The sequence below is a fragment of the Meriones unguiculatus genome, chromosome X (assembly GCF_030254825.1).
Source record: "Meriones unguiculatus strain TT.TT164.6M chromosome X, Bangor_MerUng_6.1, whole genome shotgun sequence".
In the NCBI taxonomy this organism is placed as follows: domain Eukaryota; kingdom Metazoa; phylum Chordata; class Mammalia; order Rodentia; family Muridae; genus Meriones; species Meriones unguiculatus.
The window spans coordinates 152,145,563-152,160,052 of record NC_083369.1 but is presented as its reverse complement, the minus strand read 5'-3'; the positions used below and the strand labels follow the sequence as shown (position 1 = coordinate 152,160,052).

The window sequence follows — 14,490 nt, the reverse complement described above, 5'->3', positions numbered from 1 at the left end:
TTATATTCTATCTGTCATCTATCTCTATCTATCTATCATCTATCATTCATCTACCTATAATCTCTCATTTTGTCACCTATCTATTATCTATATCTACGTCTCATCTATCTATCTATCTATCTATCTATCTATCTATCTATCTATCTATCTATCTATCTATCTATCTATCTACCTCTCTATCTGTCTATGAAGGCAATTTATTAGAGTGACTTACAGTTTGTAGCTCAGCATTTCCAACAATGGCTGTCTACCAAAAGAATGTCTAAGAACACAGTAGGTGTTTTGGAAAAAAAATGCTGCATGTCACAGCCAGATGGCAGTATATTCTGCAATCGAAAAGTGAGCATCAATGCCAGTTAGGGAGTGGACTGCTATAGGAGTGAGCAGAAGAAAACAGCGATGACAAGCTTTGGTCTGTGTCCTTTCTGTAGGCAACCAGCACATGTGTGGTCTAGATTAAAGGGGGCTGCTTATCTCAAATGATGTCTATTTAACATCATAACTCCTTACCTCAGAGATCTGAATGAGAAATAAATCTTTGTATTTCATGTGATTTCATAAAGGAACCAAATCCTCAGAGATGTCACTGGTCCCTTAGTTTCAGATGTGGTCAGGTGGACAACCACAAATGGTCTACACCTTGTTCTAGTATGCCATAGTGGCCGTTTGGTACATGACTCAATGATGAACTGATCTTAAAGACATCACTCTGAGATCTCACATGTGCCCATTGGAGCCTGGTCATTGCTCTGGAACTGTCACCTCGGCCTTGTACTCATGGCAACATAAGCCTGTTCACTGTGGCTCACTGTGTGAACATGGCAGAGTTGGTGGCCGATAGAGATGCCCTGAGGAAACTTGATGATGGGCCCTTAAACAGCTCCCCAGGCTCTCCAGCTCAAGGGCACATGTGCGTCTCATGAGTTCCATTTTGTGGGCACATTGAAGGTGGTGTGAGGCCGGGGAAGAGGGTATCAGGGATGGGCATCATAGATCTCTGTCCTCAGCTGGACCTGGGTGACTCCGGAGATCTTCCTTCCAATGAGGCCATTGAAGTTGAGGCTGTGTTCACACACTGGCACCTCAGAAACCCTTGTAGAACAGGAGAAAGGGGTGAGGCTCAGCCACCAATCCCTTAGTTTCCACCTTAGCAGCCATCCAAGGAGGAAGTTCTTCATGACTACCACATCTGAGAGTGTTCATGGATCGATGTCAACTTTTTGATCTTCACCATCGCAATCAAACATGGTCCACAGTTGACCCCATCAAGATCAGTGGGGTCCCCTACATTACCAACTTGGGCCAATGGTGAAAGCGCTTCTACTTCAACTATGATTGGTTGCCACAATGACATGAGTGTCTGAGAAAGATCTGCAGGCATGTGAAGAAAACGGAAAGGCAGACCTCACTGTCTCTTCCATGCAGTTCAAGTCCAGAATTACACCTTCATCTGTGGTTTGCACAGAGGAGGAAACCTCGAAAGAGAGACACAGTGTCATCATACCCAGAACAATGGAATACTTCTATGCTGGATTTTACTCAGACTAAGCTAGAGTGGACTTTCGGTGATTGGTGATTTGGTAGCAGTTGTTCATCATCTCAAAGCAGGGGGATATGTGGAAACGAGAGTGCCAAAGACTGTAAAAATGACAGTGGTGCATCAAATCCATACATTCCCACACAGAAGTGGAATTGTGTAGCACATTGACACTTTGTTCAGGCTTTTTTTACATGGAATGTTGATTGTGCAGGATTTGGTTTTTATGTCTTCTTGGGGGTGTTTTGTCTTCGGGGGTGATGTTCTTTTGTCCTTTTGGCACACCATCGTATTAACTTGAATTAATCAGCTTTCTCAGGTTTTTATATTTAGTGTATCATTTACATATTAGAGAATAAGCATTGTCTACACATTGTAAACTTGGGTCTGAGGGGGAAACTGTGTATTACAAGCATAAAAACGTGGATTTATATCTTAAGGATTTTGAGCATATTGTGCATACAATACAGCTTTGGCATCCGATATAAACTGCCATAAGTGCTTTTGGGGAAAATGGGCAACATTTCGATAAATCTTTAAAATTTTTGTCAATGCTGTGGAAAAAAAAAAGAATCTTTACAGTAACTTGTTTCTCTTAAGGTTGGCAGTCACTAACATTTGATCTTCCTATAAGAGATAAAAAGTAAAGCTTTTATATATTCCAGGTGGATTTCATTAACCACCGTCACTATCCTAGGACTGAAAATGCCAAAGATGACCTGTGATGTATAGATTGGGCTACTTTTGAACATCCCTTCCATTTGAGGACATCCTGGTGAACATCATAGATGCCAGGAAAGCCTGTGTATGAATATTAAGGCTCCTGGGCCTGAATTGACCACATATGTGTGTAACTCACTGACACTGATGATGAGAATTAGCTCTATAAAGTGGGGCTAGTAAGTGTGTGAGTGACTGTGAATGGCCATTAATCTCCTGGACTGTTAAAAAAGTATTTTCAAATGAAGCAAAACATGAGATAGGAATACAAAATGTGGAGAGCCTGCAGCATGGCTTGGTGCTGGGCAGGAGCATGTGACTGACAGAACTTCTTACTCAGAACCTTCCGCTCTCTGGATGACACTCTTCCCTGACACAGATTTCCCGTGACTTAGAAGAGGAGGTAATGACTGAATCCTCCCAACGGATCATGTCAGTGATAACACTAAAAGGTAAAAACACAAAATATGATGTATGAAGACTTTCTGTTGGTTCTTTACAAAATGCATGGGTTCAGCCAAGGCAGACCCCATGTCTGCCACAGAAGCTCATCTGTCTGACCTGAAATCATTCTCCACCCCAATTTCTTTTCTGATTCAAAGCACACTACCTCTGCTGTCCCCTGCCTCAGACCTTCCTCAGCAAGACAGGGCCCGTGGGAGAACCGAAGACACCATCTATTGTACACCCACCTTGTTGATGTAATTTCCCAAGCAACACAACTACTGCCTTCCCCCTTTTAGGAAGCGCAAGACACAGAAGATTCTGGAACACTGGATAGCTGGTAGATAGTGTCTACTGCAAAGAAATCTCTTTTGTAGGCCCCTTAAAATTCTGCCTGTGCAAGGGTAATGGCATTATGTAAATAAATACTAGAATTACTGAGGAATTTCAACCCCTTCCTTTCTGTGAATGACTTATCAGCACATCCAGCATGATTTTATCATTTTCCTTATTGCTACAGTCAAAGATATGAATTGATGGAAGATCCAATTAAGTGTTTCATACTATTATTGTGAAGTGTAAGTATTGTGTCAAAGATGACAGTGGTTCTCCATACATTCTGTGTTGCATCCAAATGAAGCCAATTTTATCAAAGTGCAACACTGAATAAAGAGCAGAAACAGAATGCCCATATCCATGATTCCTCATCTTTCACTAACATATTGTTCTGTGGCCCTGGGCTGTGAACTTGGCACCTCACACACAGTAGGTGACCATCACTCCAATACCAATTTATATCTGTCCAGTTACAAGCAAAAGTTTAATTTTGTGCTCACACTGTTTTAATTGTGAACTATCACACATAACTCTCTCTAGAAATGAACACTGTGGAGAAAATAGGAAAGGGATGATGATGGTACCATCCCCATTACCTGCTCAACCCACCATCATTTTTTGTGCATGATTATGATATATATTCAGATGGTTAAAGAAGTCGTGTATGTGCGTGTGTGTGTGTGTGTGTGTGTGTGTGTGTGTGTGTGTGTGTGCTTTACATAAATGAGCAGACTGTGAACATTAGGTTTCTTTTGGCTTCTTTCTTCTGAAGGGTTAAACAGATATGAAACTGTTCTAGTTAATGTCATGCGATCATCCACTACAATAATTTGCACATACCCCCATTTTGGAACATGCATTAAAGTTATTTAAAATCGTTGTGTTTTGCAAAAAAGGATGCAGTAAGAGTGACCATCAATGAGACTACAAATGCTTATTCTACCATTGGCTCCAAGTATTGAGGTTCCTAGTCATCAAATAGAAACAGAGCAGCATGTGAGGTGTACAGTCAAATAGTGTCCAAACCCCCTTACAGTCGGGACTCCTGCCAGAGTCATATATATCAAGGCCTTTTATGCATATTTATCTATGGTGTAGGACCTGAATAGTGTATACAGACCACTTCAATAGAATATTGAAAGAGCAGGGACCACTGAGAGGATTAAGTGCTCTGTACACCATGATCTATAAGTATTCCCACACTTTTGTTATGTCCCCAGCTTGATATTACACTTGTTCTATCTCATGTTCAGATTTGCTGGGGCAAAGGAGTGGATCTGGAGACTGGCTGACTTCTCTGTAGCCTCCTGTCTTTGGGGTTTGGGATAATCATTGTGAGCAGCAGATTCTGGCACCTGTGGGAATTTGAAGATAAGCTTGTTCAGCTTCTGTACATCGGACTCTGGGAAGCTTATTGCATCAGGAGTTTGACATCTGTACTTCTGTGACGAGAAATCTGGTGCACAGCCCTGTCAACCCAAACTAGACCATCTCACCTGAATTTTGCTCAGCAGCATTGGGGTCAGCATCAAAAAAGCCCCGTCCATGAGATTCCAATACCGGGCTGCAAGGGCTCTGTCTTCATTCTGGTCCTCAGTAGCCTGTGTAGAATTATTTCTGTGATCTGGAACTGTGTGGCAGATCTCTACAGCAAAACCACCCTTTACTTTCCACCCATATTTCCAGGAAAGGAAGCAGGCTGATAAATGAGCACAGTGCTCATGTGCCCCCAATAGGTCACCAGACAACCACCCTGTCACTCCTTGGTGCGATTATGATCCTTGAAACCACAGAGGAATCTGAATGGCAGCATCCTTCCAAACAGGCCAATCAGACGGTCTGAGAAGAGAGTGTTAGTGTTTGGAAAGTGTGCCAGGTGACTCCATGCACAAATGCCCTGCACCTACACAACACTGATGTAGTTTTCTATTTAAAATAAAATAGCTTTGATTTTGAGATTTTGTCTGAATATAAAATCTTCCCTGACTGTTCATTGTGTTTCTTCTTTAAAGATATTCACACCCCAAACTCTGCCTCCTAAGATGATGTGTTCAAATCACACCAACTTCCAATAACCAGCAAAAATGCTGGTGAAATGAAAATGACTCAAATCAAAGAAGCAAACCTGAGGTGTGAGGTCTGTTGTTAAAGTGAAAAGCAACACTCTGGAATGTGAGCGTGCATCAGGTTGCCGACATTTAAGCCTCAATGTGTACAGAGGGCAGAGCAGAACGTGCGACCACATCACTGCTGAGAGGTCTGCTTTTTGTGGAGGGCAGGAAGGACAATTGTGCACTGAGGATGCTTAGCACATGAGTAAAATTACTCCCATGAACACTCTAATGCCTGGTGGGATCCACTGAGTATGATGCAGGCATTATGTTGGCGTGTGGAAGATCTCTTCTGCTTAGGAGTCCACTGTGCATGGCTGAGCCACAAGTATTCCCTGGGATCCACTCAGTCCAAAAGAGAAAACAAGTGTGACCATGGAAGGCATGAAACACCTTCTTCCTATTGGAGACTCGGAGAAGGGAGCTGGTTTCTGGAATCCAGTGTCTGTGTTTCTAAGGAGAGCTTCTGAATCTTACGGTTAGGGTTAGGGTCAGGGTTAGAGTGATGTTTAGGGTTCAGGTTAGGTTTAGTGTAAGGGTTAGGGGTAGGGTTGGGTTAGGGTGATGATTAGGGTTAGGGTTAGGGTGATGATTAGGGTTAGGGTTAGGTTTAGGGTTAGGGTTAGTGTAAGGGTAAGGGTTAGGTTAGAGTTAGGGTTCGGGTTTGGGTTAGAGTTAGCATTAGGCTGTGGGTTAGGGTAAGGTTTAGGAATCAGATTAGGATGAGAGTTAGGGTTAGGGTTAGGGTAAGGGTTAGGGTTAGGGTTGGGTTAGGGTGATGATTAGGGTTAGGGTTAGGGTGATGATTAGGGTTAGGGTTAGGTTTAGGGTTAGGGTTAGTGTAAGGGTAAGGGTTAGGTTAGAGTTAGGGTTCGGGTTTGGGTTAGAGTTAGCATTAGGCTGCGGGTTAGGGTAAGGTTTAGGAATCAGATTAGGATGAGAGTTAGGGTTAGGGTTAGGGTAAAGGTTACTGTTAGGGTTAGGGTTCAGGTTGGGGTTAGGGTTCGATTTTGGTTTCAGGTTAGGGTTAGGTTTAGGGTTAGAGTTAGGTTTCAGAGTAGGGTTACAGTTAGCTTTAGGGTTATGGTTCGTGTTAGGGTTAAAGTTACATTTAAATTTAGACTTAGGTTTAGGGTTCGGTTTTGGGTTCGGGTTCAGGTTAGGGTAAGTGTTAGGGTTAGGTTTATAGTTTGGTTACGGTTACGGTTTAGGGTTCAGATAAGGGTTAGAATTAGTGTTAGGGTTTGGTATGGGTTAGGGTTAGAGTTAGGTTTTGGTTCAGGGTAGGGTTAGTATTAGGGTTAGGGTTAGGATTGGGTTCAGTTTAGGGTTAGGGTTAGGGTTCTAGTTTGGCTTCGGTTTAGGGTGGGGGTTAAGATTAAGTTAGATTTTGGGTTAGGGTTAGATTCAGGTTTAGGGTTACGGTTATGGTTAGGGTTTGGGTTAGGGTTCAGCTTATGGTTAAGGTTAGGGTTAGGGGAAGGTTAGGGTTAGGGTTAGTGATAGGTTTTGGTTAGGGTTAGGGTTTGGCTTAATTTTAGTGTTAGGGTGAGGGTTAGGTTTAGAGTTAGGGTTTGGGTTTGGGTTAGGTCAAGATTTTGGGTTTGGTTAGGGGTAGGGTTTGGGTTGGGGTTCCAGTTAGGGTTAAGTTTGTGGTTAGGGTTCAGCATTTAGGTTTAGGGATCAGGTTCCAGATAGGGTTAGGGTTAAGGTTAGGTTTAGGGTTAGAACTCCTGTTTGGGTTTGGTTTAGGGTTAGGGTTAGGGGTATGGTTTGGGTTAGGGTTAGGGTTAGAGTTTGTGTTAGGTTTAGGTTTGATTTTTGGTTTAGGGTTTGGGTTCATTTAGGGTTAGGGTTAGAGATTTGGTTTGTGGTAGGGCTCGGGCTAGGGTTTGCTTTGGGATTGGGATTAGGATTAGTGTTAGGAGTAGGTTTAGTGTTAGGGTTCAGGTTACAGTTTAGGGTTCAGGTTAGGGTTCAGATTTGGGTTTGGTTAGTCTAGGGTTATGTTTATGGTTCTGGTTAGAGCTTGTGTGCATATTCTCATTAGGTTCACGGTTTGGGTTAGGGTTAGGGTTAGAGTTAGGGTTCGGGTTTGGGTTCGGGTCAGGGTTAGGGTGGGTTACAGTTAGGGTTAGGTTTAGGTTTATGGGTATGGTTCCATTTTAGGTTAGGGTTTGGATTCGGATTGGATTAGGCTCCAGTCAGGGTTAGGGTTAGGGTTAGGGATAGGGATAGGTTTAGGTTTATGGGTATGGTCCTGTTTTTGGTTAGGGTTTGCATTCGGGCTGGGTTAGGCTCTGGTTAGGGTTAGGGTTTGAGTTAAGGATATGGTTAGGATTAGCTTTAGGGTTAGTGTTATGGTTAAGTTTTCAGTTAGGGTTAAGTTTAAGGTTAGTGTTTGGGTGAGGAATAGGCTTAATATTAGGGTTAGGGTTAGAGTTAGGGTTTGGTTTTGGTTTCTTTTTAGGGTTTGGGTTAGTGTTTGGGTTTGGTTTAAGTATATATTTAGGAAGTGCCTACTTAGGGTAAGGTTTAGGGTTAGGGTTTGGGTTAGGCTTCAGGTTAGGTTTAGTTTTAGAGTTAGGGTTAGGGTTAGGGCTAGAGAAAATAGGGAGGGATGAGGGAGAAAGGATGAGGGATGAGGAAGGATTATGATATTACAATTGCCCTGTGACATCACAATGGTACTCTTGTGACATCACAATTGTACTATGATATTACAATGGTACTATACTCTAGTCACAATGTCATTATGACATCTCAATGTTACTATTAGGACATCACAAAGACATTGTGACATCACAATGCTACTATTGTATGACATAACAAAGGAGAGAGGGAGGGAGACAGTGGGAGAGAGAGAGAAAGAGAGAGTGAGAGATGGAGAGAGAGGGGGAGAGAGGAACAAATATGGAGAGAGAAGGGAGAGGGAGAGATATGGAGAGATGTAGAGAGGGAAAGAGAGAGGGAGGAAGAAAGAGGAAGAGAGGGAGAGTGAATGTGAGGGAGATAGAAGGAAAAAGAAAGGGACAGAGAGGGAGAGAGGTAGTGAGAGGGAAAGAGAGAGGGAGAAGGAGGAACAGAGAGGGAGAGAGACAGGAAGAGGACAGTGGGAGAGAGGAATAGAGGGAGAGAGATGGACAAGGAAAGAGTATAAGAGAGAGGGAGAAAGTCACAGGTAGAGAGACACAGTGAAGAGTTTGAGGGAGAGAGAGGGAGACATAGAGGGAGAGGGGGAGAGGGATAAACATAGAGGGAGACAGAGGGAGAGACAGAGGGTGAAAGGGAGGGAGAGAGGGTTAGAGAGCGAGAAAGCAGGAGAGAGAGAAGGAGAGAAAAGGGAGTGAGAGGGAGGGGAAGAGATGAACAGAGAGGGAGAGAGTTGCAGAATGGGAGAGGGAAAGAGGTAGAGATGGAGAAAGGGAGAGACTGAGTGAGAGAAGATGAGAGAGGGACAGAGGGAAAGTGAGGCAGGGAGAGAGAGTGAGAGGGATCAAGGGAGAGAGAGAAAGAAAGAGAGGAAGAGAGAGTGAGAGAGGTGTAGAAAAAGTGATCGAGGAAGGAAGAGAGAAGGAGAGAAAGGAGTTACAGAAAGAGAGGGAGAGAGGGAGAGAGGAAGAGCGAGAGAGAGTGGTAGGGATGGAGAAGGAAAGAGATAGAGGGAGTGAGGAGAGAGGAGAGAGGAGAGGGGGGAGGAGAGAGGGGCAGAAAGGGGAAGAGAGGGAGAGAGGGAGCAAGTGAAGGAGAGTGGGAGAGAGAAAGGGACAGATGGAGAGAGAGGAGAGAGGAGAAAGAGGGAGAGATGGTTGGGGTTTGGGTTAAAGTTAGGGTTAGGGTTAGTGATAGGTTTTGATTAGGGTTAGGGTTTGGCTTAATTTTAGCTTTAGGGTGAGGGTTAGGTTTAGAGTTAGGGTTTGGGTTGGGGTTAGGTCTAGGTTTTGGGTTTTGGTTAGGGTTAGGGTTTGGGTTGGGGTTATGGTTAGGGTTAGGTTTGTAGTTAGGGTTCAGGATTTATGTTTAGGGATCAGGTTCCAGATAGGGTTAGTGTTAAGGTTAGGTTTAGGGTTAAAATTCTTGTTTGGGTTTGGTTTAGGGTTAGGTTTGATTTTTGGTTTAGGGTTTGGGTTCATTTAGGGTTAGGGTTAGGAATTTGGTTTGTGCTAGGGCTCCGGTTAGGGTTTGGTTTGGGATTGGGATTAGGATTAGTGTTAGAAGTAGGTTTAGTGTTAGGGTTTGGGTTACAGTTGAGGGTTCAGGTTAGGGTTCAGATTCGGGTTTGGTTAGGCTAGGGTTATGTTCATGGTTCGGGTTAGGGCTTGTGTGCATGTTCTCATTAGGTTCACAGTTTGGGTTAGGGTTAGGGTTACAGTTAGGGTTCAGGTTTGGGTTCAGGTCAGGGTTAGGATTACACTTAGGGTTAGGTTTAGGTTTATGGGTATGGTCCCATTTTTGGTTAGGGTTCGGATTCGGGCTGGGTTACGCTCTGGTTAGGGTTAGGGTTCGAGTTAAGGATATGGTTAAGATTTGCTTTAGGGTTAGTGTTATGGTTAAGTTTTCAGTTAGGGTTAAGTTTAAGGTTAGTGTTTGGGTGAGGAATAGGCTTAATATTAGAATTAGGGTTAGAGTTAGGGTTTGGTTTTTGTTTCTTTTTAGGGTTTGGGTTAGTGTTTGGGTTTGGGGTTCAGATTAGGGTTAGGGTTAAGAATTGCTTTAGTGTTATTGTTAAGATTAGGATTATGGTTAGGATTAGGGTTAGGGTTTGGTTTTAGTTTTTTTTTAGAGTTTTGGTTAGTGTTTGGGTTTGGTTTAAGGATATATTTAGGAAGTGCCTACTTAGGATTAGGTTTAGGGTTAGGGTTTGGGTTAGGCTTCAGGGTAGGTTTAGTTTTAGAGTTAGGGTTAGGGTTAGGGTTATGGCTAGGGTACACATTAGTGTTTGGTTAGGTTAATGTTCTGTATAAGTTAGGGTTAGGGTTCAGTTTCTGGTTAAGTCTAGGTTTCGGGTTTGTGTTCGGGTTAGGATTAGGATTAGGGTTAGGATTAGGTTTAGGGATAGGGTTTCTGTTAGGGTCCAGATTAGGGTTCAGTTTAGGATTGGTATTAGGGTTAGTGTTAGAAGTAGGTGTTGTGTTAAGGTTCAGGTTATGGTTAGGGTTCAGTTTCGGGTATGGTTATGCTAGGGTTCTGATTCTGGTTATGGTTTGGTTGCATGTTCTCATTAGGGTTAGAGTTAGGGTTAGGTTTAGGGTTCAGGTTAGTAATACGGTTATTGTTATGGTTAGGGTTCTGATTTGGATTAGGATTAGGATAAGGGTTAGGTTTAGCATTAGTGTTAGGGTTATGGTTATGGTTAGGTTTAGAGTTCAGGTTAGGGTCCAGTTTAGGTTTCAGGATTGGGTATGGGTTAGGGTTAGTGTTAGGGTTTGGGACAGGGTTAGGTTTAGGGTTCAAGTTGGGATTAGGTTTGGAATTAATATGAATGTTAGGATTATGTTTATGGTTAGGTTTGGGGTTAGGATAAGCGTTAGGGTTAAGTTTAGGTTTATGGTTAGGATTAAGGTTGATGTTTGGGTTAGGGTTCAGGATGGGGTTAGGGTTATATTTAGGGTTCAGATTCAGTTTAGGATTGGGGGGGAAAGGCATGAGGGAGGATCGATTAGGGAGGAAAGATGCAGGAGGACAGGTGAGGAAAAAAGATGAGGGAGGACAGAGAAAAAAGGAGGAAAGAGAGAAGAGGAATGAGAGCAGAGGAATGAATGAGGGCAGATGAGGGAGGAGTGAGGAGTAATCATAGAGGGGAGAGGAGGGAGGAAGTAGATGGGAGGAAAGAGGGATGAGGGAGGAGAGATAAGGGAAGAGAGAGGAAGGAGAAGGAGGGAGGGAAAAGGAATGAGGGAAGAGGGATTAGCTAGGAGAGATGAGGGAGGTGGGAGAAATGAGGTGGTTTATGGATAAGGGGGATGGACAAGGGAGGAGAGATAAGGTAGGAGGGATATGGTAGGAGGACTGAGGGAGAAGAGATGATGAAAGAGGAAAGAGGGAGGAGGTATGAGGGAAGAGGTATGAAGGACAAATAAGGTATCAGAGATGAGGGAGTAGTGATGAGGGAAGAGGCAGGACAGAAGATGGAGGAGGGAGGAGAGATGATGGAGGAGAGTGGAGGGAGGGAGAGAAGAGGGAGGACAGAGGAGGGAGGAAATATGAAGGAGGAGGGATTAGGAAGGAAGAAAGAGAGGAGAGATGAAGGAGGACAGATTAGAGGAAGGATGAAGGAGAGGGGATAAGCTCATAGACATGAAGTAGGTGAGAATATGGAGAAGAGATGAGATATGAGGGAAGAGAGAGGATGGCAGAGGGATGAGGAATGAATTATGAGGGGGCAGAGTTCAGGGAGGAGAAATGAGAGAGGAGGGTTGAGGAGAGGTGATGAGGGAGGAGGAATGGGGAGGAGGGAAAAGTGAGGAGGAATGAAGGAGGAAAGATGAGGGAGAAGATATGAGGGAAGAGTGAAAAGAGAGGATGGAGGAGGGATTAGAGATGTGGGAGGAGAGAGGAGGGAGGAGGGATGCGGGAGAACAGTGTAGGGGGGAGTGCTTAGAAAGTTAGGATGAGTGAGGAGGGATGAGGGACAAGATATGAAGGAGGACAGATTTGGGAGTAAAGATGAGGGAGGATAGAGGAGGAAGGAGGAATGAGGGAGGAGACATGAAGGAGGATAGATGAGGGGGAGAGAGGACGGGGAAGGATGATGAAGGAGGGAGGAGGGAGGAGGGAGGAGGAAGGAGAGATGAGGAATGATAGATCAGGAAGGAGAGATGAAGGAGGAGAGATGAGATCATAGGGATAAGAAAGGAGGGATAAGGGTGCAGGGAAGATGAAGGTGGGATGGTGGAGGAGGGAGGAGGAATAATGGAGGAAAGAAGAGAGAGGAGAGATCAAGTGGGAGTGATGAGGGAGGAGGTATGTGGGAGGAGGGATGAGGAGAGATGAGTGAGGAGGGAGGAAGTGTGAGGGAGGAGAGACGAGGGAGGAAAGATGACGCAGGAGAAAGGAGAGTGGATAAATGAGTTTGGAAGGATGACAGAGGATGGAGGATAGAAAAGAGATGAGGGAGGAGAGAGAAATTAGGGAGGGATGAGGGATAAAGGATGAGGGGTGAGGAAGGATTGATCATGGAAGAGGGTAGAGGGAGAAGGGAGCGGGGAGGAGGGAGTGCAGATGAGGGAGGAGTGAGGAGGGAGGAGGGATAAAAGAGGAGGGAGGATGGATGAGGAGAGATAAGGGAGAAGTGGTGAGGGAGGAGGTATGAAGGAGGAGGGATGTGGGATTAGCTAGGACAGATGAGGGAGAAGATATGAGGTCAGAGGGATGAATGATGAGGGATGAGAAATGAGGGAAGAGGGAGGAGAGATGAGGGAGGAGGAAAGATGGAAGAGAGATGAGGGAGGAAAGATGAGGTAAGAGGGAAGATGGAGGAGAGTTGAGGAAGGAGGGAGGAGAGATGAGGGAGGAAGGAGGAGAGATGAGGGCGGAGTGATGAAGGAGAAGGGATGAGATGGGTGGGAAGAGAGATAATGGAGGAAGGATGAAGTCGGAGGAATGAGGTAGGTGAGATGAGGGAGGAGGGAGGAAGGAAATGGGAGGAGAGAGGCCCTAGGGAGTAGAGATGAGGGAGCTGGTATGATGGATGTGGGAGTATGGATGAGGGATGATGAAGGAGTGATGGGGAGTAGGGATGAGGGATTAAGGATAAGGAAGAAGGGAGAATGAAGGAAGAATATGACAGAGGGAAGAGGGAATAGGGGTAAGGGAGGGGAATGAGAGAAAAGGGAGGAAGGAGTATGATGAGGGAGGAAAGATGAAGTAGAAGAGATGAGGGATGATTGAGGGATGAGAAATGAGGGAGGAGGAATTAAAGATGAGGGATGGAGAGGAATGATTAGTGTAGAGGGAGGTGGGAGGAGAGATGAGGGAGGAGGCATGATAGATGAGGGAGTATGGATGAGGGATGATGAAGGAGTGATGAGGGAGGAGGGATGAGGGAAGTGTTATAATAGAGGAGAGATGAGGGAGGAGGGAAGAGATAGGAAGGATGAGGTTGAAGGTATGACGAAGGAGGGAGGAAGGAGGAGGAAACAGGCAGGAGGGATGAAGCAAGAGGTATAGGGAGCTTGGATATGGGTGAGGGGGTTGGGAGAAGAGAGAAGAGTGAAGGAACAAAGAAGGAAGTTGAAGGGAAGAGAGATGATGGAGTTTGGATGTGGGAGGAGAGTTGAAGGAGGAAGAAAAAGAGACAAGGGAGAAGGGAGGTGAGAGAAGGGAGGAGAGAAGAGGAGGGATGATGGATGAGGGGAGTGGAGGACTGATGAGGAGGTGGGATGAATGAGGAGAGATGAGGGAGAAGAAAGAATTGATGAAAGAGGAGTGATGAGAGAGAAGGGAGGAGGGACAAGGTTTGAGGCAGATGGGAGAAGATATAAGGGAGGAGAGATGACGGAAGTGGGATAAGGGAAGAGGGATAAGGGAGGAAGGGAAGGATGAGGGAGAAGGATGAGGGAGGAGAGAATTGGGTAGAGGAATGAGGGAGGAGAAAAGATTCAGGAGGGAAGAGAGATGAGTGAGGATGGATGAGGGGGGAGGTATGGGGGAGCAGGATCATAAAGGAGGGATGAAATTGGAAGGAGATGTAAGAGGGATGAGGGAGGAGAGATGGGAGGGAAGAGATGAGGGGGAAGGAAGAGGGTGGACAGATGAGGGAAGATGGAGGAGGCTGGAGAGATAAGGGAGGAGGGAGTATGGATGAGAAAGGAGGGATGATGGAAGAGAGATGATGGATGAGAAATGAGGGATGAGGGAGTATAGAGGAGAGATGTGTGAGCAGGAATGAAGGAAAAGTGATGAGGGTTGAGGAATGGAGGAGTGATGAGGGGAGGGTGATGAGAAAGGAGGGATGAGGGAGGTTGAATGAGGGAGGAGGAATGATGGAGTAGGGATGAGAGAGGAGAGATGAGGGAGGAGTGATGAGGGAGTAGAAATGTGGGTGGAGACAAGAGGGATGAGGGGTGATGAGGGAGGAAGGATGATGGAGAAGGAATGAGGGGTGACAGATGAGCAAGGAGAGATGAGGGAGGAAGGATGAGGAAAAATTGAGGAGGGTGGAGGAATGAGGGAGGAGCAATGAGGTAAGAGTGATGAGGCAGGAGAGATGAGGGAGGAGGGATGATGGATTAAGGAGTCTAGATGAGGGATGAGGAAGGAGGCATGAGGGAGAAGGGAGGAGGGAGGAGGTAAGGTGGAGGAGAGATGAGGGAGTGATGAGATAGGAGGGATGAGGTTGGA

At 45.1% G+C, this 14,490-nt stretch overlaps 1 pseudogene; it reads left to right on the top strand.

Annotated features, from left to right (window-relative positions):
* The first annotated feature begins 818 nt into the window (after positions 1 to 818).
* LOC132649988 (uncharacterized) lies at positions 819 to 4,880 on the top strand (annotated as a pseudogene).
* The last annotated feature ends 9,610 nt before the right edge of the window (positions 4,881 to 14,490 follow it).